Source organism: Suricata suricatta, chromosome 6, assembly GCF_006229205.1.
Source record: "Suricata suricatta isolate VVHF042 chromosome 6, meerkat_22Aug2017_6uvM2_HiC, whole genome shotgun sequence".
In the NCBI taxonomy this organism is placed as follows: Eukaryota; Metazoa; Chordata; class Mammalia; order Carnivora; family Herpestidae; genus Suricata; species Suricata suricatta.
Window position 1 is genome coordinate 15,151,298 of NC_043705.1, and position 26,504 is coordinate 15,177,801.

Sequence of the window (26,504 nt, forward strand, 5' to 3'; positions counted from 1 at the left end):
GTTCAGAATTTCAAGAGAACAAAGGCTCCTCCAAGGCCAGTTTCAGAAGTAGCTCTGATAAATGCAGAAAAGCAGCTGGCAGCTCACCACCGGGCCCTGGGAAGAGAGAGCTGTGAATGCGTGGTGAGCTGCCTGGCTAACGCGTGTGCTCACGACCCGGGAGCCATTGCTTGTGGTCCTCCTGAGAGCAGTGTCCCCAGTCCACATAAAGGACTCTTTGCCCTATTGAAGCATGGCAGTATCTCCCCTCCTGTTTTTCCGGGGCTTTCCTGCCCTCGCCAGCGTTTCCTATCTGTTCTCCTGCCATCTGGCCCAAAGAGCTGGCCACTGACCTGGGATGCTGTGTGTGCACTGGGGAGGGTGTTTATTTATTGGGCAATTTCTTTAGAAATATCTCACTGAGCTTACAATAGGGCCGAGAAAACATGGTGTTTGGGTAAAGTACGAAATAGGGTAACTAGGGACCCACAGATTAGTAAAAAGCCCAATGTAAAACCATGTTTTCCTGGGGCGTCTGGGGGGCTCAGTCAGGTAAGCCACTTAGGTTTGGGCTTAGGTCATGATCTCACAGTTCATGAGATCAAGCCCCAAGCTGGGCTCTGCCCTGACAGCACGGAGTCTGCTTGGGATCCTCTGGTTGACCTCTGGCTCCCTCTGTCTCTCTCCCCTTCCGCCATGCTCTTTCTCTTTGTCTCAAAATAAGTAAATAAACTTTCAGTAAATATGTAAAGCTAAGTTTTCTTTCTCTCACTCTTAGGGCAGCTCTTAAGTCTTTTTAGGCATGCTTTATCACTTCTCCGTGGCATTTTTTGAAAGGTTTCAGAAGAAAAACACCTCAGTTGGAACTATTTTATGTGATAGTATAATTGAAATATCATTGAATCTCTGTAGAGTATGTGTGTGTGTATCTGTGTTTATATACACATATATATATTCATCTTTAGAACATCATATATGGTAGAATATGGACTTTAATTATCCAGCAGGGTCTTTGGATGTGGTTTGAAGTCATCTCAACAGAATTCACAGTCCTGTGAATTACTTATATATCCTAGTGCAGTTATTTGGGGTAAGAGATAGTATTTTAGAATCTTAGAGGTTAGGTTCCCGCCCCCCCCCACTAACTCCTAATCTTAAGGAACATTTATCAGACTGTTTCCAACATCATTATCCAGTAACTACTACTGTTAACACTTGGGTGTCTGTTCTTTGAGTTAAGCATGTGCCTGTGCACACACATGCACACACAGAGTTTGATGAGATGTCAGTATGTTTTCTGTTTTGTAGCTTCTCTTTTCAAAAATATACAGTAGCCTTTTCCCATATTTATAAACTGTTTTACCTCTTGAGCTTTAGTGCATGCAGACTATTTCATCATAGAAATATATCACAATTAGCTTAATATCTTAGGGTATTTTTAAATACAGGGCTTAAAAAATAATTCAGATGTATTTTAAAATGTTGACTTTAGTTTTTAAAGTTGTTTGCTATAGGGGCGCCTGGGTGGCTCAGTGGGTTAAGTGACAAACTCTTGATTTAGGTTCAGGTCATGATCTCACAGTAAGTGAGTTTGAAGCCAGTGTTGGGCTCTGTGCTCACAATATGAAATCTGCTTGGGATTTTCTCTCTCCTCTCTCTTTTTCTGCCTTTCCCCACTTGTGCTCTCTCTTGTGCTCTCTCTCTCAAAAATAAATAAATATTAAAAAAAATATATTTGTTTGCTATAACTTAGGATGCCGGAGTCTAGCTCCAGCAGGTCCAGGGCTCCCTGAAAGATGGACAGTGTCATCGAAAAGGAGTGAGAAAGCCTTGGCTTCCTTCTTTCTGCTCCCCAGGCAGGCTACTCTACCCTGACCTGAGAGTCAGCTTTATTTATTGAAAAAAATGTATGGTGTACAAAACAGAAGTGGCAATTGCCTTAAACAATAATTTCTGATAACAAATTCTTTGGTATGTAAAAATTTCGCAGAACATAGATTGGTGGAAGACTCATACATAATCTTTACCAATAGAGACTGAAATAGGCGAATAGATGTTTATCACATGGGGAAGGAAGGGATCTTTAGCATTCAAATACAAGGCAAAGTTTTCAGCGTAGCAAAGGCAAAAGTTAGTTCTTTTGTGAGCAGGGGTCAATAGCCTATTTTCCGAGGGGAAGAAAAACAGGTTTTCTCAGGAAATGTAACATTTGCTCCTATAATCACAAAAGAAGAAACTTCTATAACAAGTTTTTTCACAAGGTACAATTCACATATTTTTAGCATAAGAAGGCAAGTCACTCCTGATATCAGTCACTCAGGTGCCTTGGGAGTCAGTGCTCCAGCAGAAATTGAGTGGGGGTTGAGTGGGGGTAGACTCTGGTTGTTATCTGACGGTGGGAGGCCTTGCAAACCTTACTTCAGAAATGGCTCCCAGCATTAGGATGTACTAGAAAATAAACTACCCATAACTTCTACATCTTTTATTTCCTTCTACGTCTGCCCCTTGAGAGCTGTGGAGAGTACCCATCTCTGTCTTTAAGAGCCCAAGCTTCCTCACTATACATGATGATGCTTTTTAAGGACCCTAAAAATGATCAGTAAGATAGTTGGTAAATTTTGTTTCTTCACCCTTAGGTAAAAAAAGTTGTTTCCACTCCATTCCTACTCTAAGAAGAGCCTTGGGACTTCAATTCATGCACCTTTTTATTGGATGTTTAGTCCATTGGTAAAGTTGCTGGAGTAACTTAAAAGAAAGCTGAAATCTGTACTTGTTTTGACCTGGCCGGCAGGTCAGTCGAAGCAGGTCCTGAGGGAGGGGGTGAGAATGGGGTAGGGCAGGGAGCACAGAGAATGGAGGCAAGACAAAATCTCTGATCAAGCCTCCTTTATTGAGAGAACACAAACATCTTAAAAAGGGTACAAGGCGGGAAACAAGGTGGTCGATGTAGGTCAGTTGCTAAGGAAACAGGGTCAAGTGATTATAACAAATGGTTTAGGGTAGGGGAGGAACCGAAACTGCAGTTTCAGCCCAGCACCTGGGGGCCCTAATTTGGGAGCAATAACGCGGTTCTGCCCGGTGGGTGACGGATGTTTGGTCAGGGCATATATCTTGTCTTCAGGCAGCTCCTCTGGCAGCCCCCCACATTGTTTTATAGTTGGTTTCCAAGTTTCTTCACCCCTTGTTGTGGATCTTGACGATCTGTTACCAGAGAACTCAGTCCGGTCCCTTTTGTTGACAAGTTGCCAGGATACCTGTAGGCGACAAAGGCTGGGGATCCTCTTTCAGGCAGCCACACACGCTGTCAGAACTCCTGCAAGAGGAAATGTGAACCCTGGAGGACCCTGCTAATTCTGCCCAGTTCCACCAGCCCCCTCGCTGAGGGGCTCAGCTGGCCATGCTAAAAGCCGCAGTGGAAAGGTGAAAACAGCTGTTACAAGGTGAGGCTCTCTGGAGGGCATGCTTTTTCTCTGTTGTCTAACAAATCAGTCAGCCTCCATCCCAGCTACACCTTTCAACTAACAATAGATTCTTATTTTAAGTAATCTTGAACTCCATTTCCATCTCACTGTTATGTAGTAAATCCTTTCTCACTATAGAAAAGGAATCCAAAATAAAATAGTCATTGAATAAAAGAAACAAGTACTCCTACACAAAATAACAAATACCATTTTACTTCATTGGATGATACTGGCAATAATGTGAACTATGGATTACATATTTTACTGGGTAAAAGAGAACCAAATTCCATTTGAAGGAATAATAGTATTTAAACTTATAATTATTTAAATATTGTTTTCTTCAAAGAAAGGCAGAAAAAAAGGTGTTTTATGTTAATCCAGGATAATATGTGTCTTAACCAAATTATCCTTGAAAGCAAAGGGGGTGATAGAGCCTGTAGTCACTCAAGTGACTTGGCAGATTTTTTATTGAGATGAAATGTACATGGAGAAACGTAACTGATCTTAAGTAAGTTCTTAAATGCAAGTTCCTAAAATCAGTGAGTTTGACAGATATATATATATATATAAAACCATGTAAACCATCACCTTAATCTATCCCCCAGAAAGTTTCTTCATATTCTTCCAGTTAATCATCCTTCTGTGAGGAACCAGGTTCTGAGAGCTATCACTAGAGCATGATTTGGCTGTCCTTGAACTTCATATGAATAGACTCACACAGTGTATATTCTTGAATCTAACTTCTTTGACTCAGTGGAATGTTTCTGAGATCACTCCACATTGCTATGTATATTACTAGTTCGATTCTTTTTATAAGCGAGTGTTACTACGTTATAGGATTATTCACGTTTGTTTACCTGTTCTCCTATTCATTAATGTTTGGCTTATTTCTAGTTTGGATCTCCTATAACTAAAGCTACTGTATCCATTTTCATACAAGTCTTTTGGTAGACATGTTTTCCTGTTTCTTTGGCTTAGACTTAGGATAGAAATTGAAGGTAAATGTACATTTAACTTTATAATGAGTGCGAAATGATAAGTCGCTGCGGTTATAGTTTGCGTTTTCCTGACTAATGAAGTTGAGCATTTTTATGCAAGCTTGGCTGGAGACTGGTATCTTGCTTTTATTAAGTTCACATTCTTTGTTCATTTTAGAGATTTCCTTTCTTGTTTATATCATCTTTACCACTATGTAATTCATATCCAGTAGCATGTGCACATTTTATGTACACAGTTTGAGGAATTGTGGCAAAGGATTACATCCATCCACCCACCAATGATATCAATATAAGAACATGTCCATTGACGTTTATACTGAATTCTCCACCCACCCCCGTACCCATGAGCAATCACCAATCTATTTTCTGGCACTTGCAGATCAGCTTTGCCTGTTCTAGGGTCTCATATATGGAATGATTCAGCATATACTCTTCTTTCCTGATTTTTAAAAATGTTTTTTATTTTTGAGAGACAGAGAGAGACAGCATGAGCATGGGATGGTCAGAGAGAGAGGGAGACACAGAATCTGAAGACAGGCTCCAGGCTCTGAGCTAGTTCTCAGCACAGAGCCTGACGTGGGGCTCAAACCCACGAATCATGAGATCATGACTTGAGCTGAAGTGGGATGCTTAACCTACTGAGCCACCCAGGTGTCCCTCCTGATGTTTTTTTTTATTCAACAAAGTATTTTTTTTTAATTTTTTAAAAAGTGTTTTATTTATTTTTGATACAGAGAGAGACAGAGCATGAGAGGGGGAGGGGCAGAGAGAGAGGGAGACACAGAATTGGAAGCAGGTTCCAGGCTCTTGAGCTAGAGGTCAGCACAGAGCCTGACGCGGGGCTCGAACCCACGAACATGAGATCTGACCTGAGCCGAAGCTGGAGGCTTAACCGACTGAGCCACCCAGGCGCCCAACAAAGTATTTTTGACTGGGATCTGTTATTAGATGTATCAGCAATTTGTTCATTTTTATTGTAGGGTAATATTCTGTGGCATGAATATTCCATAATTTGTTTATTGGCTTGCCTGCTGATGTACACTTGTGTGGTTTCTTAAATTTTTCACTATTAAGAGCAAAAGCTGCTGGAAACATTTGTATATGTCTTTTGTGGACATACATTTTCACTTCTCTTGGGTACTTATTTAGGGCTAGAATGTCCACATCAGTAAGTAGGTGTAGGCTTAATGTTGTGAGATTCTGCTAAACTGTTCACCAGAGTGTTTGTATATTTCACACGCCCCACCCCCACCCCCAAGCATGCAAGGGAGTTCTGGTATTTCCACATCCTCACTAACACTTAGTATTAACAAGTGTTAAGCCATCCTAGTGTGTGATATTTTGGTTTTTAGTTTGCATTTTGCTTATGACTAACAGCTAATGATGTTGAATTTTATTTCATGAACGTATGGACTATTTATACTTCTTCTGTTGTGCAGAATCTATTCAAAGCTTTTGCCCATTTAAAAAAAATTGGGTTGCTTGAATTTTGTTTATAGATACATGTATATATGTTATGTGTGTGTGTGTGTGTGTGTGTGTGTGTGTATCATATATATGTGACATAAATCCTTTTTAAATATATGTCTTGTCAACCTTTCTTTCCAATCTATAGCTTGGCTTTTAATTTTCTTAATGGTTGATTTTAAAGAGCAAAAGTTTCTAATTTACACAAAGGAAAATTTAAAATTATTTTTCTTTTAAGTTTAGTGCTCTTTTATGTTTTGTCTAAGAAATCTTGGTATTTATCGAGGTCATAAGGATATTCTCCTAATTACTTTCTTCTAGAAGGCTTACAATTTTTACACTTGTACACGTTACATATTATAGTTTTTATATTTAGTTCTATGACCCATTTTGATTTAAGTTTCATGTGTGGTGAAACTAAAGACCTGACACTAACTTTTCCCTGACATGTATCCAACTGTTGACCATCATTTGTTTAAAAGATTCTCCTCCCTCCATTAAGTTATCTTAGCATCTTTGTCAAAAATCAATTGACTGCATATGTGAACCAACCATATATTTCTGGACTCTCTTCTGTTACATGAGCCTATTTATCTGTCTTTATTGGCATTGTTGATTTTTAATAAGCCAGCTCCTCTTGGCTTATAAGTAGTGCAGCATGTATTAAAAACAAATATTCAAGTGGAGTCCTTCCAGAACTTCTTGCCAATGGAACTATGCATAGGCGTTTGAATTAGGTTGGGCATTTTTTCTTGCATGTTGTCCATATTTTTTCCTTGACAATAATCTGATTTTAAGTGATTCTATAACAAACAAATCTCCAAAACCATACAGTCAGAAGTGTATTCAAGAATGATAATCCCAGCAAAATATATAGATATTTTCCAATGCATTTATACAGAATGATATGTGACCTTAATTTTCATTTATTCATTCAATGATTTCTTGAGGGTGTACTATATCCCAGGCACTGGAAATAGGGAAGGAGAATATTTCTAGGTTCATAATTTTTACAAGGAAACATTACTTATAATCTCCTCCTATTGTCTCTCCTCTATTGCCTATTTAACAGTGTATTCCTCATAATTATAGAGAAAAAAATCTGTATCTGGTAAAATAAACATCAGACTAAATGTCTTCCTACATTCCTAGGAATGAAAAGTATCAGCACTCAAGCGTTTACAAAGATACATCATTTTCTCAGGTTTTCCAAGTGTCCTGTCACTGTCAAAATTTTTCTTTCCTCTGAGCCTCAGAATGTAAATATCATTTCTGTAATTTTCATTTTTCAGCATATTTTAGAATTAGAATTTCATATATGATTTCTAAGAGAAATTTCTTTGCAGACCAGACCTTAATACAGCTTATGTAATGTCATCTAAATCATTTTCCCAGGTTCTCTGGTGAATGAAACATTTTCAAGAATATATGAAAATCTGAAAAAAAAACAAAAAAAACCAAACTGTAAATAGTGAAGAATGCAAACAGTTCCAGAACACCCTTCCTGAGGAAGCAGGTGGTGACTCCTATGGAGTCTTAAAAACACAGCAGCATTTCCTAAATATCACAGCATACAAGTGTGACACTACACATAACATGCACCGTGTTAAGGCAGCAGGGAGGGAAAATGTACAGGAAGCAAGGTGACAAGAGGTAGAAAGGGATGACGAGCTGCAAATAGAATGGGCCAAGTGCAGTGTGGGTGAGAGGTGTTTTTGAGAGAAGATACTACGAGGAGTCGAATAGGAGTTTTATGGAAGCAAAACTTGGTAGAGTTCTGGCTATAGGGAGTTCTCTTTTGTGAATTCACATGATTCATGATGAGTGTTTCACTGTTAAAATGGAGTCTCATTTGTATGCTCTAATTCAGGAGTCCTCAAACTTTTCCTGCCAAATGCCCAGATGGTAAATAATTTAGGTCCATGTACTCTGCAGTTGTGGTGCAAACACAGCCAAAGTTACACACATAAATGAATAATCATGACTCTGGTCCAGTAAACCCTTATTTACAAAAAGAAGTAGCTGGCCAAATTTGGCTAGTGAGCTGTAGTTTGCTGACCCTGGTCTAATCTTCAGTTCTGATAAAATACATTGATCTTTTAAGGCCTCTGGCCTTTAGGCTGTTGGCTTGGAAACTGTTCTTCCTCTGTGTGTCCAGTATTCTGTGGCTCTCTTCAAAAGAGATATGAGTTCCAAGGAGAATTAAACTTGGAAAACCATCTGCACCCAGAATGCATGTGATCAAGAGAGACCACATACGAATGAGCTCAGCACAGGAAAGCCAGATTCTCAGGTCCTTCTTTCGCTTTCTGCCTAATTATATGGCACCCAGTGCCTGATCTTGCTGGTCATACATCACCTCTGTCTATCTGTCTGCCTATCTATCTGTCTGTCTCTGTTCTTGAGGGAAGATCCTGGCCATCGATGCTGTTGCTCATTAGTTAATAAATAGTCTTTCCTATGAGGGCTTGGTCCAGTACATAGTCCTTGGCTGAATTCTCACTTCCCTTGGATTTGGTAGGGTTATACTTTTAAAGCTAGGAAACCAATTCCTAATTCCTTGAGGATTATAAGGAACAAGGGTTAGAGGCTCAGGTATCCCCTAGACTTGAAAAAATACCACAGAGCTGGCTATTAGCCCTTCCCTTCCAAAAGTCCCGTTAATAATGTTTTCACCCCTCTATTTAAATAGATTGATTTGTGTTTAAAGTTTTATTTTAAAATTTTAATATAAAATCAAACTAATCTGTCAGCTCATTCAGCATTCAATTTATTTAGTTAGCACCTACTCTGTGCCTAGCACTAGGGATATAACTATGTAGAGAGAAAATGAGCCCCTAATGTCCTGGAGTTTACATCCAAGTGAAGGAGGCAAATACTATACAAGTAAATAAACAAGACAAAAATATAGTAAGTGCTGTGAAAAAAATAAAGAACAAAGTCACTGCAGTAGTATCTGTGACAAAGTTGGTGACAGAGGTACTTGTATGCATGCATGTGTATGTGCATATGTGTCTATGTGTGCATGGTGTGTATTCTTTGTGAATGTATATGAAGGCACATGCTTATGTGTATCTCTGCATGTAGGATGGTGTGTGTATATGTGCATCAGCATGTGTGTTTGAGAGAGAGAAAAAAATTACTGGAAAGGCATTGTCAGGAAGGATCTCTTTGTTTCTTGGGGTTTTTTAAGTTAAAAAGTTTTAAATGTTTATTTATATTTGAGAGAGAGAGAGAGACAAAGGGTGAGTGGTGGAGGGGCAGAGAAAGTGGGAGACACAGAATCCAAAGCAGACTCCAGGCTCTGAGCAGTCACCACAGAGCCCATTGCAGGGCTCAAACTCATGAACTGGAAGATCGTGACCTGAGCCAAAGTCAAACACTTAACCTACTGAGCCACCCAGGTGCCCCTGTTTTTCTTTTTAATGTTTATTTATTTTTGAGAGAGAGAGAGAGAGAGTGTGTGAGCAAGGCAGGGATAGAGAGAGAGGAACAGAGGATCCAAAGCAGGCTCTACACTGACAGCAGAGACCAATGCAGGGCTCGAACACAGGAACTGTGAGATCATGATCTGAGACAAAGTTAATGCATAATTGACTGAACCACTCAAGCACCCCAGGAAGGATCTTTTTGAATTGACAAGATATAAATAGAGAAAAAATGAAGCTTTGCAAAGAACTGGGAGAAGATTCTAGGCATTGGCAAGAGCATGCGCAAAAAAAGCCCCTTTCCCAGGCCCTCCCCTAATCTACCCTGGAGTGAGAAGGGGTTTGGAGCCTTTGAGTACCTGAAAGGTGAGCGTGGATAAAGTGAGCACTGGCAAGAGGGAGTAAGAGACCAAGGCAGAGACTTAAAGAAGAACCAGGTCACAGAGGGTCTTCATGGCCAAGAGTTTGAAATTTGTCCTGAGAGTAGAGGGACAACCATGGACCACTCAATCCAGGGAAGTTCAGGATCTGTTTTGTGATTTAGGGAGGTGAATGTGACCGTTCTGAAAAAATAGAAGCATGGGGTGTTTGCTCACCAACTATCACTGGAGCAGCACATGGCCAGGAAGTCACATCCATTCACCTGCCTGGTAGTGAACTTAATACCCACCCATATCAATGAGAGATGTGGAAATGCTTCCATGTGAATTAATATAATCTCCCAAGGGGTTATCCGGTATCCAAGGGGTAGAACTTTGATGTGAGACAGGTGTGAAAGAATGCAGGCAAGGAGATGCACAAAGATGCAAAAAGTAGAGACAACAGGAGGTGAGAAGGTGAGTGGAAAGAAAAGTAGAAGATGAGCAGAGTGGGAAACAATGTTGATTTTTCTGCTGAATCATGAATAGGCAATCATGCGGGAAAGAGATGCAAAATGTTGTTCTAGCATCTACTAAGGTAGGGCCTTTTACCTTCCCCTTGTTCTCTTCTCCCGAACCTCATATCCCACACAAGTCCACACTAAGATCGAGAATCTAGTTGGAGAGCCGGAGTAAAGGAAAACACCCTCGTGATCGTTTCAGCCTGAACTCTTCACCACTGGGACTTCTTCCAAGTCGAGAGATACAATCAAAGGTTATTTTAGTAAAATTACTGTGAAATGAACAAAGAACAAACTGAGAAGTAATGAGAAATGGAGAAGAAATAAACAGTTGGAGATGGAGTCAGAATTCACTTTCCAGCCAATTATTGTCCTTATTAGTACCATCTGACTGGTTATAGTCCAGCATATCATTACCAAATAAGTGTTAGATGGGTCCTGGCATGGATTCACTGCTAAGGGAAGATCCTGACAATGATTCTCCATGTATTCTCTGACCTAGAAAGAATATGTATAGAGGTGTGTGTGTGTGTGTCTATGTTCTTATGTGTGAGCTTCTGGAAGCACAGTGCTCAGTGATGTGATAATAACTATAGCTAATAAAATTCCAGCCTCTTGCTAAGCAAGTATATATAGTCATTGGAAGGACAGACATACATACATATAATTTGTGAAAAACTGTTTACATTATAGCTCATTTTAAAATCATAAATGTGTAATAAGAAATTAGGGTTTACATTACTTGAATAATTTCATGGCATTTCTCCTCAAAAATACCAGATGGTTGTGCAACATCAGAGTAAGATAAATCTTGGATTGCTTTACCTACTCAATTCCAAGTGGACTATCCTATATATGAAACACATAACATTTTGATCAACAAAAATTAAAACCATATTTCCCTCTGTTTCCTACGTCAAATACTATGTCAAGTGGAGTTTAATTATTTTAGCTATTACCATATTTCTGGGGGACAAGAAATCTCCAAATAAATGTCTAACAAAGACTCCCGGGAGAAGCTTATTGATAAGTACATTGGAATACTATTCTAGCTAAAATTACTTAATTGGACACTGTCCATTGCTTTCCTAAATAAAATAAGGTCTGTTGTGGTTCATCAACAATGTAATTATCTTTCATGTGATGGCATCTATTTCAATGTTAATTTTGTAGTAACTGGAATTTTATAACTAACCAAAAAGGACCAAGATTTGTAGCCTAAAATGGTCCTTCTTCTGCATGATATATACAGGACAGATTCTAAATCTGTGCATCTTCACATATTGATTCTATAGCATCTTGAGATACATCAACCTGTTCTGTATTTTTATATAAATGTGGTATATAAGATCTTAGTATTGGAAAAGTCAGAAAATTAAAGACACAATGGCATGAACAAATAAATGAAAAGCAGCGTAAAACATTTAAATGGAAGCTTCTAGGAAAAATGGGGGCTGAGAGGGGGAGGGGGAATAAAGCACTGAGAAATTGCCAGAGCTCACTGAAAGCCAATGGGAATTTGGCTAAGTATATCCCTGCTGCACTTGCCCACCCTGAGCTCCAGGGTAGCACCATAGTCCTCAAGACAGAGAAAAAGGGAAAAGCATTTTAGATAAAAAGCTTAGAAGGCACATGGAAAATTTGCCTTACTTGTCTTCTAGTGGAATAGTCTTTGTGGATAGGACCTCTGGACATGCCAAGTCAGGAGAGAGAAAAGAGGACAGAGCAGGAGGATATTCATGATGCCTATTGTTGGTAAGCTGATGGAATGCTCTGAAACGTTTTCTTGGGAGCTGGCCTACCACAGACCATCACAAAAAACCCATTTAGGGAAAGAGCTCTCCTAGGACTGGGGACCCTATGTGTGGGCTATCTGTTCTGTAGGCAGAGAGGAAAATGACATGATTTAAATAATACTGTAGTACTAGCATAGTAGTTTTGTCCCTGAGGGAAAAGGCAAGACCATTAATGGGATTGCTGAATCTCTGATGAGCTCCAGACTTCTTACTTTGATAAAAAGATATGCCTCTATTTCTTTAAGTGGCTGACTGGAGTAGGACTTTCTTTATTTTTAGCAATGTGAAATCTTTCTTTTTAATGTATTAATTTTGGGAAAGACAGAGCTCGAGCAAGGGAGGGGCAGAGAGGGAGAGCGAGCGAGAAAGAGAATTCCAAGCAGACTCAGTGCTGTCAGCATAGAGCCTGATGTGGGGCTCGAACTCACAAAACTGTGAGATTGTGACTTGAGCCAAATTCCAGAGTCAGATGCTTAACCTACTGAGCCACCCAGGCACTATTGCCATAAAATCTTAATAATACATAATCAAAGTAAACATATTGTAAAAATTAGCCTGTTAACTCATGGGGGTAAGGGCAGGGCTATTTGGAAATATCTCTAATGAATAATGTGTTGGTGGTGGTGGTGGTGATGGGAACACAAAAATTATGTCACAAAATATCTGTTCTGGAGTCTACTGCCAGAGGCAGCATTCTGCGCTGAATGAATTATTAAATAAATGCAGGTCCAGGCAGTCCTTCTTACCATATCCAAGTGCCTGAGACAGTGGCACATTGATTAGGACACACGTGTATAGGAATACAGGAGAATCTAAGAACTAGGGATCAGGAACTGCAAGACCTACCTGTTCCAGGGGACTCCCAGGCCAGAGAGTTCAGTGGAATCTGTTCTCTGGCCCAGACACCAAAATAATTAGTAGGCAATTTTTCATAAAGTTTCAGAATTCTAGAAGAATATCAAAGGAACTTCTCAACCAAGATCTTTTGATTTCTTCAGAGTAGAGTGATATTCCCCTGGGTTTTCAGCCCTTTGTTCATCTGGTCTCTTTCTTGAATTGTTGAAAAGCCTGAGGAGAACTAGAGACAACAGCCTACTTTTCTTTTCTTTTTTTTAATAATTTTTTTAAAATTTATTTTTGAGAGACAGAGCGCAAGCAGGGGAGGGTCAGAGAGAAAAGGAGGCACAGAATCCGAAGAAGGCTCCAGGCTCTGAGCTAGCTGTCAGCACAGAGCCCAATGCAGGGCTCAAACCCATGAACCATGAGATCATGACCTGAGCTGAAGTCGGATGCTCAACCCACTGAGCCACCCAGGTGCCCGGCTTCTCTTCCTAAGAAAGATGGAGAGAGAGGCCTGTCTACAGTCCAAGTTTGGCAAACCCAACCTCGTCATCACTTTTTCCACCTGTGAGGTGACTGCTTCCTTTTCAAACCTGACCTGATTGACAGGGATAACATCTGAATCTAGTTTTCACTTCTAATTTGGTACATGGCAGCCCCAGCTTCTTCTTGTATCTGATAGGAACATCATGACATTCCAGGAGCACAGATAACCTCTAAATATAGAGAAAGGTGTAAGGAGTAGAGGACATCACGTGTCTTCTGTGCCCGTGTAGCACGGGCAGCTCAGTGTGTCCTGTTATTAGTCTGTTCCCAGCTCTACCATCTTCCACCCACAGCCACCCCGTTCCCTTTATCCTGCCTTCTTCTTAGGCATCACTTACTTGCTGTGATGTGCAGCTCTCTCTCAGTGACCTCTCTGCTTTAGCAACCATTACTATTATTTTCCCCAAGAGGGGAATGTGATTGGATCTCTTCTCCTTTTTTTACATCACACCGTTTTGTAGACTTGCCAATAAGCCTACAGATGGGCAGCATTTTGTCCAGCACCGAGCTCTGTTCCAGTCTGCCCCAATTGGAAATGGAGTCGAATCACATTTTCATACTGATTTGATTTGATAGTTGGAGAGAACGTGCTCTTGTATCTGCTCACTTTTCAGTATTGCTTTCCCTTGCAGGACTGCAGGTTGGAAGGTCTTTGAATAAAATGTGAACAAAATATGATTTGAGTTGGCCGAGGAATAGAAACTTTGGAATCCCTCAGAATAATTTAGCGAAAGGAGAGTAATTTCAAAAATCTATAGTTAGTCTTCCTAATTACATTTTCCCACTTGCTGAGTTTATGAAAATATGGAGAAGACAGGCATGAAAGCCATGTAGTGACAATTATGAGACATACTTACCACCTACCACACATCGTGCTAAGCATTTTATCTTTCTTTTAATCCTCATGATAACTATGGAAGGTATTATTATCCCACTAAACATAAGATGAAGCTGAGACACTGAGAAGATACATATCCCAAGATTCCACAACTGATAAGTGTTTTGAAACTAGCATTTCAACTGGGTCTAAATTTATAGGAAGGGTACGCAAAAAGTACTTTGGAATGGAGACTAACAGAGGATTACTTGAGTCTTTGCTATAAACTACTTTTTCTGCTTTTACTCATCAAATAAGACCTTACAAGTTTGCTTGAACTTGGACTTTTTTCCCTAATGTAATTGTAGCAAACTTACGATCTGAATTACCAGATCTCAGGCCACACAGAAAAGAGAATGTGAATTGGTATAACACCACAATGGACGAGGCTCTTTGAAATATTTTTTTTTCCTTTTTTTTAAGGTTTATTTATTTTGAGAGAGAGAAAGCACCAGCATGGGAGGGGTAGAGAGAGCAAGAGAGAAAATTCCAAGCAGGCTCTATGCTGCCAGCTCAAAGCCCAAAGCAGCACTGAACTCATGAACTGTGAGATCATGACCTGAGCTGAAACCAAGAGTCAGATGTTTAACCAACTGAGCCACCCAGGTGTTCTGATGCTTTCATTTTTTAAGTTCTGTCTAAATGCAGCAAAATTCTATAGCAGAAGTTTGCTTTCTTGTCCAGAAATATTTGTCAGGATTTTTAACAGAAATATTTAGACATATGTCAGCTACTAGTAACATAAGATGAGTTATGGAGCAAACTGTCTGAAACAACTCTAAACAGATTTTGAGAATTGGAGGGAACCTATAAAACTGGCTTTGTATATTACACATAGTCTCAGATGTTAGGTACAAATCACAGCCTGTTAGCCAAAAGTATCTATTTTCCTACTAAATGTTTGCCTTTAGAAAAAATTCAGCAATAGATCCTTTTAGGAAACAAAAGAACTTCCTTTGTGTAGTCCTTAGATATGAAGTATTGATATTCTCCAGATTTCATTATTCAAGATCTTTTTTCAATCATGTGTTGCATGTGTTATAAGGAAATCTATAAAGGTTTCTCATTTCCTGTAAGGCAATCAGATTTCTTGAAATTAGCTATAATACTTTTTTTAAAAAATTTTAGTGTTTATTTATTTTGAGAGAGAGAGAAAGACAGAGGGAGAGGGAGAGAGCGAGCGCAGAGAGGAGACAGAATCCAAAGCAGGCTCCAGGCTCCAAACTGTCAGCATGGAGCCTGACACGGGGCTTGAACTCATAAGCCATGAGATCATGACCTGAGCTGAAGTCAGATGCTTAATTGGCTGAGCCACCCAGGTGCCCCAGCTGTAATCTTTTTAATAATTTATTTTCAAATTATGTTTCCTGTTACTTAAATATGTTATTGATCACTTTTCCCCCTCTGCTATTTCATCCTTGTCTTATTTCCCATCTACAGACACACACACACACACACACACACACACACACACACACATTAATTATTTACCGATTCATATATACACAGCCATTTGTACACACCCATCCACTCTCACCTGTCCACACATCCCAATCACCCATACTCATCTAAACCCACAAGTACTCACATTCATATACATATCACATTTAACAATTCATTCCGTTCACACACTCAATCTATCTCTATACTCACATCATACCTATCCATGCCTTTATCCATATACACACATCCATTCACTCATACCCACGTACAAACCCACACTCCTTCATTTGTGTCCCTCTTCACACTCATACACATACACTCACTATAAACTCTCCACACTCCTACGCTCACATGCCACATTCCCATCCGTCCTCACACCCCCACCCACTCATACCCATCTCCTCACACTTGTGTACACACTCACCATCCACATACTCAGCTCCTCACACCTAATTGCAGACCCATCTGCTTATAGGCATACACACACTCGAATGCTCCCTCCACAAACTTTCACATGCGCCACACTTAGGCCTGTCCTTCCTGCCACAAATCAAAATCCTATAATTTTTCAAGTACATCATGCTCTTTTAGATTCCCACTTTGCATACACTTCAGTCTTTGTCAGCTAGAAATTTCTTTTTCTCTTTCCTCCCTATCTAAATCCTCTTCTTTCGAGAACAAGCTCAAATGACATTGTTGTTTTATGCACAAATGTTCATAGTACCTTTATTTATGATAGCCAAACTATGATAAGCCCAAATGTTCTTGAACAGGTAAAACAAATTATGGTACATACATAATGTAGAATCATACTCAGTCATTAAAAGTAGGTAATTATTGATACATACAGCAACTTAGATCTGTGGAGGAAAGAAAGACCTGTGGGGGATTATGCTGACAGAAGAAAAAGCCAATCCCATAACGTTCCATACAGCATGATCCCATTTTTTAAAAAAAATTTTTAATGTTTACTTATTTTTGAGAGAGATACAAAGTGTGAGTAGGGGAGGGGCAGAGAGAGAGGGAGACACAGAATCAGAAGCAGGCTCCAGGCTCTGAGCTGTCAGCACAGAGCCCGACACGGGGCTCAAACTCTCAAACCGTGAGATCATGACCTGAGCCAAACTGCGCCACCCAGGCACCCAGGCATGATCCTATTTATAGAACATTTTGAAATGAAAAATAATTACTGAAATGGAGGACATATTAGTGATGTCTGGGAGTAAGAGATGAGGACTTGGAAGGGGAGGTAGGAGGGAGAGAGGTGGGTATAAATTGGTGACATGAGAGATCATATGTAATGTTGAAACTGTTGAGTAGCTTGACTATAGTGGTGCATATGTTTGTAAGTGGTAAATTGTATAGAGCTTAATCCACACACACATAGTCAAATGCAGATAAAAGTGGATTGTATCAATATCAATATTCTGGTTGAGATATTATAGTATAATTTTGCAGTGTTACCATTGGGGGAAACTGGACAAGGATAAAAGGGATGTCTGTATTATTTCTTAGGACTGTATGTGAATCTGTAATTATCTTCATAAAAATTGCAGTTAAGAATATAATCATCAGGGACATCTGGGTGGCTCAGTTGGTTAAGCATATGACTTCGACTCAGGTCATGATCTCGCAGTCTGTGAGTTTGAGCCCCCTGTTGGGCTCTGTGCTGACAGCACAGAGCCTGGAGCCCACTTTGGATTCTGTATCTCCCTCTCTCTCTTCCCCTCCCTGACCTGTGCTCTCTCTCTCTCTCAAAAATAAAATTAAAAGCAATTTAAAAAGAATATAATCATCATGTCATCTTCAGATCTAACATTAACATTAATTTTTAATATCTAGACAACAAGATACATTTTAAAGGATCATGATGTGATCAACCAAATGGGATAAAATGCACCTAGGAAAATGTAAACTTCTACAATTAGATCCAGGTAGCCAGTCACATCAATGTAGACAGAGGGAGACCTGACTCAGCAGCAGATCACATGGCCACAACCAAGGTCTGGGGACACGATGACAAAGCAGACCAAGCATTCAGCACTGCATGAAGCAACACACTCTGGGACTCATTTACTACCTAGGTCTTCTTTGTGAGACCACACAGGCTGGGATGATCTGTATTTGGGGTGACCACACCATGGTAATGCAGTGATTTTCCCAGTGCGACCCTCTTCTACTAGTAGAGAAGTTCCAAATATGACTCAATTATTGACAAAATGTTAACATCAAATCTGTGTTAACATCAAATCTACCTCTTTTTTCTGAGCATGACAGGCAATATCTCCAAAGTTCTTAAGCTGTTCATACAGTATATTCCAATTTGAATTTTTGCTTTTCTCATGTTTATGTAGTATATATACAATGGATTTTAAATGGCTCACCCATATATATGAAAACCAACCTGACAATAAAGTATAAAAGAAAAAAAATAGCTCACCCACAACGGCCATGAACTATTGATGCCGTTTAATAGGGTTACACAGAAAGTGTCATTGGCGCAGCATGTTGGGGACTCCTTTGTAAGCTAGGGATCTGTAAGGGAGGAATACATTTCTATACCTTTTTTGGTTCAGTGGCCAGGCCTGCAAAATACGCTGACAAAAGACAGATAAACAAGATAAAAACAGAGTGTATTAACATACACATACATCCACGCGAGAGGACTCAGTAACTCTTCGGCTGGTCAGAGTGTGAGGTATATATAGAAACTTAACAACAAAGAATAACACATTTGTGAAGAAGTGACAAGACAAAAAAAAAGGGATTCAAGCTTTTGGAGGCAACAAACTATAGGAAGGTAAATATCTGAGGGAAACTAATGGACCATATGTGCTATTTAGTGATGCTGCTTCCTCTTGATGCTGGTCTCTGAGCTGACAAGAGGCTGGAGTTATCTGGGTAGTTCTGCACTCCCTGGTTTAGAAAAGACAGACATCTTTACGAATTTCTGTCCTGCTCTTAGGCAAATAGAAGGAGGGCAGATTGCTGTCCTTGTATCTGCTTCTTCCCAGTTGCTTTCAGCTCAGAATAATCCTTATGCCAAAGTGGCATAGTCTGATACCCTACAATTCCAAATAGGAGCTCACTCTGCAAAACTGAAATGGCTTTTCAGCTCAGAATCCAAAGGAATAGTGACCTTTCCACCTAAGAAGAGTTTAAACATCAGCTCCAATTATTTGGGAAGACTGGTTGTGGTCCTGACAATGCCACAAGAAATGGAGTTGGTCAGCCATGAGCACCTTCTGAAGAAAACAGTCGCAAAGACTCTACCTGATGTAAACATGCAGATGCTGAGACAAAGAATACAGTCAAAGAGAAAAGGGGAAAACAAGCTTGACATGTGGATGGACGGGAAAGCTGTAGACAATGCCAACTCTGAAAGGATTATTTCCTGAGTCATACTGGTTGAGGGTCCTCACCAGACCTAGAAAGAGGTACTTGACTCTGCTGGCTAATATTATGTGAATATTTATGCTTTTGTTGCCATAGAGTGAACTGTATCCTCTTGGGGCATCTTATTGTGGCCACTGGGATGGAGTCCCCCAAGTGCTGTTTTCAGCAGAGACTAGAACTGGGTGACTCTGAACTGGCTATTAAATTTCTGGGGCATGCTGTAGGCAAAATTAGGGGAGCAACGTTTTTGCAGATGTCTGCATTCACAACGCTGATCTCTTTCAGTGAGGGTGTTTCAGTTTTCTCTTGCTGCTATAGCAAAATACAATAAAATTAGCAGGCTAAAACAACCCACATTGATTATCTCATAGTTCTGTGTGTCAGAAGTCCAACAAGTGTCTGCCAGGCTGTGTTCATTTTGGGGAGCCCTTTTTAGAGGCCCCATGTTTCCTTGTTCTGCCAAGCTTCTAAAAGCCACACACATTCCTTAGCACATAGCTCCTTTCCTCCATCTCAAAGTCAACCACGGCCAGAAGGGGTCCTTTCTTCTTCGGTTGTCCAACCTCTTTCAGGGAAAGCTTTTCCACTTTTAAAGACCTGTATGATTATATTAGGCTTATAACTTCTATCCCTGCTTTCTCCAGAATATTATATAATGAAAATATAAGCCACAGTCTTCTAGTGGTCAGCTCATCAGCATTGCTTCATGGGTCCAGAGCACATTAGCAGTGGAGTCAACCACAGGACACCCCACCTTCTCCTTATTGTGTTACGGTGTCCTTTCAGACTTAAAGTGGAGACAGACAGTGGAAACAATGAGAGAAAATGAAAGAAAGCACAGAAGGTGGGGAAAGAGCTTGTTAAAAACACAAGTAAGGTGAAAAATCAACATCCACAGAGTTGACTTTAAGTTGAACTCTTCTTTTTTTCTTCTTTAAATGTTTAGTTCTTTATTTTGAGAGAGAAAGAGAGAGGAAAAGAGAGAGATCCCAAGCAGGTTCCATGTTGTCAATCCAGAGCCCAAAGCAGGGCTTGATCTGGTGAACCTGTAAGATCATGACCTGATCCCAAAGAGTCACATGCTTAACTGACTGAGCCACCCAGGTAATGAGTTTTGGAGCCGTGGGGGTCCAGAACTGATGGCCAACAAAGAATTCTTGAGATGTCCTTGGTGCAAAAAGGTGATTTTATCAAAGCACAGAGACAGAACCCACAAGCAGAAGGAGCTGACCTGGGGTTATGAAGAATGACTGGTTCTTTGCTATGGAGTTGGGGGAGGAAAGGTCAAAAGGGAGGCCACCAGAGGGACTTTCATAGGCTAAAGAGGGCTCCTGAGATACCTGAGGCCTTGTTATTGTCCAGCTAAGGTTGTTTTCCCTTTAGTAAGGCATGAACATTAGGACCGTAGGGGTTTCCTGGAATAATACTCTACTTTGCTTATGCCTCAAGTATTTGTCAGTGGGCTGCAGGTTATAAAGAAATTTAATTTTGCCTGCCATTTCCTTCTTGCCTTTGTTCTCCACATCACTGTGGAGGGGAGGGTGACCTTAGGGCTCCAGGAAATGGAGTCTACAGGTTTCTGGAGATTTAGCTATTGATAAGATTGCCTTTATCTTGTAATTTATGAAGATATTTGTAAACTGATGGAGACTCCCGACCTGTATGACTGTGATCTCTACCAGTTTAATCATTTGTTTTCTTTCCTTTCCTTTGTTCTTGGGCAGCCGGGAGTGCCTGAGGAATATCAGAGACATCCCACCTGGGGTGTGGGCACAGTGATAGCTTGTGCTTCACCCTTGGCTTGCCTTGTGCCCCCTCATCACAGGCACCCCTAAGTTAAACTCTCCTAATCAACTATGCCGATCTTTCTGATCTTCAGTGGGACTTAAAATACACACAGGTCTTCTTTTTGTTCACTAAAGGTAAACAGAACAAAGCAGTTGATACACTGACCTCCTTACTATCTGATAGTTACTGCTGGGGGTGGGCGGAAGGAGGTGTTCAGTGTATTTTAAACCACCAAAGAAAGTAAACTACAAGCAAAGAAGGTTTACAAATTAAAGAGCTGTCACCACATTTCATGTTTGGCCTGGGCTCTGGGGATAGAAAGGATGAACAAGTTCCTCTGGGACCCCAAGAGACGCCTTCCAGTGGTTTCCTTCAGCAGGGGATATCCCATGTAAGATTCCTGAGCAATGAAAGGTTGTGTATGAAGGACTGAACCATCTCCAACCATCTGGCCCATGAAAGAGTGCCTTGTTCGTGAGTCAGAGATGTCAAATGGACCACCAATAGCTTTTTGATGACTTATTTACATAGGAGGATGGGAAATGTGGGGAGAACAGCAACCAAAAGCCCACGTTCAGAAATAGCCTTGAGCTTGTACGTAATAAATCCCGGGGTCTCCAGAGGCATCACCGGGGAAGTCATGCTGAGCATATCGGAAAATATAGGTGCATTCATGACACACACAGCAGAAACCCAGCCTGCCTCATGGGCTCTGCCCTGTTTGTGACATTCTTCCCAAGGACTTTCCTCAGAAACAGCTTTGGGTGGAGAGAGCATTAACAAAGGGTGTTGATGGCTGCAATGAATGGTAATAAGGATCAATTTAAGTGTCAGCCAGGCTCTGGGAGGCGCCAACCTCCTGGGAGATGGATAGTGCTAAGGCTGTTGTATGTTGTCTGGTCACGTGGGTGATGTGGTTAAGGAAAGGTTCCTCCAGGATACAGTGAAGCCCATCTCTCATCGGCCAATCTCCCCTGGCCAACCACCTCCCTTCAAAGCCAGCTGTGTTCTTTGTGCTTATTTCCACCTGGACCCAACTAATCCAATGACTACCCTTCTGATGCTACTGATCTGTGGCTTTGAGTCTGTGTCAAAGATACCACACTGAGGTAGCACACCGAGACAGTAAATCATGAACATGAAGACTCTGGGAACTCTGTGCAAACATATCACAGGACAGGGGCTACGAGACGAGCACATTTATTTGCAATTTTAAAATTCTAAAATGGTATCTGTCATTTTCCCCACTGTTTAGTCAGAATATGTCCACTTGAGACCCTGGATGGATATCTGATACTTCTTCCTAGGTTGAGAAGGAATTGCTATGCTGTTCTTAAACATTTTCAGTTCAAACTAACTTATAGGTGGCACTTGACAAAAAGGCCAGTTTGTCCAAAAGAAAAAGTGTGCCAGATTCTGTAATTCATACAAGGAAGCCCAATTCTCTTAGGACATATTTCCGCCCCAAATCATGGAAATCTAGCAATATATTGTTAATGGCTTGTTGATGTTCTTTTGACTGACTGATTCTTTCTTTAGATGAATAACTTAAGCTATTCAATATTCTTCATCAGAGGAATCACTTAATGGTAAATCAAGAATCGTTGGTTTAGGGGCGCCTGGGTGGCTCAGTCGGTTAGGCCTCCGACTTCGGCTCAGGTCAGATCTCACATTCATGGGTTTGAGCCCCGCGTCAGGCTCTGTGCTGACAGCTAGCTCAGAGCCTGGAGCCTGCTTCCGGTTCTGTGTCCTTCTCTCTCTGCCCCTTCCCCTCTCATGCTCTGTCTCTCTCTGTATCAAAAATAAATTAAAAAAAAAATTTAAAAAAATTTAAAGAGTTAAAAAAAAAAAAGAATCATTGGTTTAAAGAGAAGAGTAGCTCTTATTATATCAATGGTAACTAAATAATTATGGGAATGCATCCAAAAAGTTCAGATGGTCTCCAAACACATTTCTTGCCTATTTGTGTTTTTCTTTCTTTTTTTCCTCTTCTATCATCTCCCCTGTGGCTGATCTAAACACTAACTGCTTGATTTTTTCTCTCCGAAATTAGATGCATGATTTCCTATGACCCTCCAATAATGTATGAAAATTCCTCCTCAATTCTTTCTTTTCCCTTTGGATATTCCCTTCCCTCTTAGAAATAAATCTTTCCACCTCCCTCTGCTGTCATTACTAAGCTTTGTTTCTGAATCTTTACCAATAAATATGTCATGTTTTTAGTAAATATCTCCCCTAGAAGAGACTTCAGCTGGATTCCCAGTTGACTGAGGGTGAGTGCTCCTTGAAGAGATATTCAAACATTTCATTGAGGAGAAAAACGGGGGAAAGAGGCATTTTACAGCAAAGATGTAAATGGTCAGGAACTCAAATGCCTTTGAGAATCAGGAATGAACTACAAATAAATAGATCAAGGGGCTGATGAGAAACTTTGGAAGGGTGAAGATGATCTGTCTGACCCACAGGCACAGCCTTTACTCTGCATGTTTATATTGTGTGTTGCCACATTGGAATGTGGGCTCTGTATGGCCAGATCTCCCACTGTCTCAAAAAAAACCAAAATCCTGATTTGTGTGACATCTCCCAATTTAAAAACAATGGCACCTAATTCAAACATTTTTAACTCTAAGCAGGCCAAAAGGAACTTCTCTATGGACCAGATCTGACCTACCAACCCATGCTTTAAAGTCTTGATAAAGGGCTGTTTGGAATAGAGCTATTTTATTGGAATAGAAGTACTCCAGATGTCAGAAAAGATGATTTGTATCCTTGTTTATGATTCTACAGCCTGACTCCTCCCTTTTTTTTTTTTTGCCTACACTTTGAATTTCTATACACGGTAGGAGTCTACTGTGATGGTACTGATGGTTTCCATAGCCCGTTCTCCACCACTCCAGATGACAACACTGCAATTACACGGTCATACCTGTGTGGCCTTTGTGACTCTTGAGTACTCTGTGATTTGGAAACTCAATATAGAGTGAAAATTACAGGCTCAGTCTAACAATAGCTTTCATAGGGTGATATTATGAGCCTTAACAACATAAAATATCCTTACAGAAGGCTCTACTTAGAAGTGTAAGAAGTGTATTTCTCCAATCTTCTGTTTGCATAGCTTTCCCAACACCATAGACTATTATGTCTACACCTGACAATTAAACTGAATAAATGTGAAGAAACTTATTTCTTGGTTGAAAATTCTTCTCAGCGAAGGAAAGACAGGAAGTGAAAATTTTCATTAGCTATTCAGAATCAGCCTGGAAATGCCCACATGGACAGCCAGATTGCCTTGAAGGCCTATAACAGGCTAAGTGGCTTTTCTGAAAGTGTTTCCATTTTTCACCTCTCTGGTGCTGCTCCTGTCTTTCCCAAACCATTCCACCCCAGTTGCCAGTGACTCTCACCTTAGAATCTTTTGTCACTCACGTTAGAATTATTGACGACTGCACGTGCACTGGCCCAGGTCCTGCACAGAAGGAAGTGCAGAGAATCTGAGTCAGCTGGTCATCCTTGATCTGTGAATGGGGTCACTGTAATTCGACTCCCTATGTGGCAGTGCCAGCCTTATGTCTGGGCAGTCAGCTGCTGAAGAGAATCCTATAAAATGAAGAAAGATGCCCAAATGGCAAGTTTCCTCTTTTGGCTTAATTCCATTAGTCACAAATGGAAAAGCAAACATGTTCTTCCTCTTGAAACACGATGATGGTGTAATATTACAAATATAGGAGTTCAGTGTCTGAACGAGTTGAGGATGGAATGTTAAGATACAGGTACACCTGGGTGGCTCAGTTGGTTAAATGTTGACTTCAGCCCAGGTCATGATCTCACAGTTTGCAAGTTCGAGCCCCGCATCAGGTTCTGTGCTGACAGCTCAGAGCCTGGAGCCTGTCTTTGGATTCTGTGTCTCCCTCTCTCTCTGCCCCTCCCTCACATGTGCTCTGTCTCTGTCTCAAAAATAAAACAAAAAAAAATTTTTTAACGAATGTTAAGATATATACCATATGATTTTCTGAGATGCTATGGAATAATTCATTTGAGTGTATATTGATTGCAATACTTAGGTAATGTGCTGCTTGAATATCACAGATTTTTATTACTTATATTCTGAGGGTGGGTATATCAGTCCGGAGACAGAAACCATACCACTTATTTAACTAGAATTTCATAAAAAGAGTTGTCAACCCCAGGAATGAAGCTGTTGTGTAGGTAGTAACCAGCAGGTAAAAAGAGAACACTACTAAATAGAGGAGGCAACAGCTGCCATTCCTAGGGCTGACGCACCAAAGGGAAGAGGTTTGGATTATCAAAACCTAGAGACTTTGAAGTAGTGCCTAATGGAGCCGGAAATCAGAATTTCAAGGAGGAGATACAGAGGGGCGCCTGGGTGCTCAGTCGGTTAAGCATCCGACTTAGGTTCAGCTCATGATCCCGCTGTTTGCCAGGTGAAGCCCCACATCAGGCTCTCCGTTGTCAGCGCCGGCACGGACTCTGTTTGGGATGCTCTGTCCCCCTCTCTTTCTCCCGCTCCCCCGCTTGTGCACATGTTTTCTCTCCCTTTCAAAAGTAAATAAACATTAAAACAAAAAAAGGAGGAAACAGACTGGCTGGTGACGTTGTCCAGTGGGAAAGGGGAAGACGTTTGGTTTGCAAGTGCTGGAAACACTGCAGAGTGTTTCAGGGGCTGCTGCAAGAAGGCATTCTTTCTGTCAGGATGAGAGGAGTTGGTGGGGCTGGTGCCCACAGGAACCACATGCAGACGGGAAGCCTTTAAAAAGGAGCAGGACTTCTCTTCCTGCTTGAAGCTCCAACCACGCATCCTCCCTTCTTACCATGATTGGTGGGAAATAATGCAGAGCCTGCTGGCAAAGCAGACATGGCGCCTGGGGAGCCCATGGAAGTCCCAGAGTCAGCATCGCAAAGTTGAATACAGAAAAGAGCATTTCGTATACACAGTAATTGTCACAACAGTGATGCCTTCTAGGCGCGCCTGGGTGGCTCAATCTGCTGGGCTTCAACTTCAGCTTAGGCCATGATCTCTCCATTTGTCAGTTCAAATGCTGCCTCAAGCTCTTTGCTGACAACTCAGAGCCTGGAGCCTGCTTTGAATTCTGTGTCTCTCTCTCTCTCTGCCCCTCCCCTGCTCAAGTTCTGTCTCTCTAAAAAATAAACATTAAACACACACACACAACGATGCTTTCTAGCTCCTTCGAAGGCTCATGGAAAAAGTAAGTTTTTATTTTCCTAAAGCAAAATATGCCACTCAAATATGTTCCCAAAAAAATAATTCTAGGAAAGGATTGTGAACTAATTTCTTTTTTTTTTATGAAATAACAAATTTGACTGGATTATTTATTTATTTATTTTTCCATATTTTATTGTCAAATTGTTTTCCATACAACACCCAGTGCTCTTCCCCTTAAGTGCCCTCCACCATCACCACCACCTCTTTTCCCCCCTCCCTCTTCCCCTTCAACCCTCAGTTCATTCTCAGCATTCAATAGTCTCTCAAGTTTTGCATCCCTCTCTCTCCCCAACTCTCTCTCCCTCCTCCGTTCCCCCTGGTTCTCCATTAGGTCTCTCTTGTTTTCCTGCTAGACCTATGAGT

General features: G+C 40.7%; 1 protein-coding gene across 2 annotated transcripts in view; it reads left to right on the forward strand.

The window, feature by feature from the left end:
• The first annotated feature begins 3,257 nt into the window (after positions 1-3,257).
• Positions 3,258-26,504, forward strand: part of LOC115294628 (zinc finger protein 474-like) — a 61,693-nt gene continuing 38,446 nt past the window's right edge. For both annotated transcript variants that reach the window (XR_003910006.1, XR_003910008.1), the window contains exon 1: positions 3,258-3,419. The gene's annotated coding sequence lies outside the window, so the exon portion shown is untranslated. The remainder of the gene's footprint in view (positions 3,420-26,504) is intronic.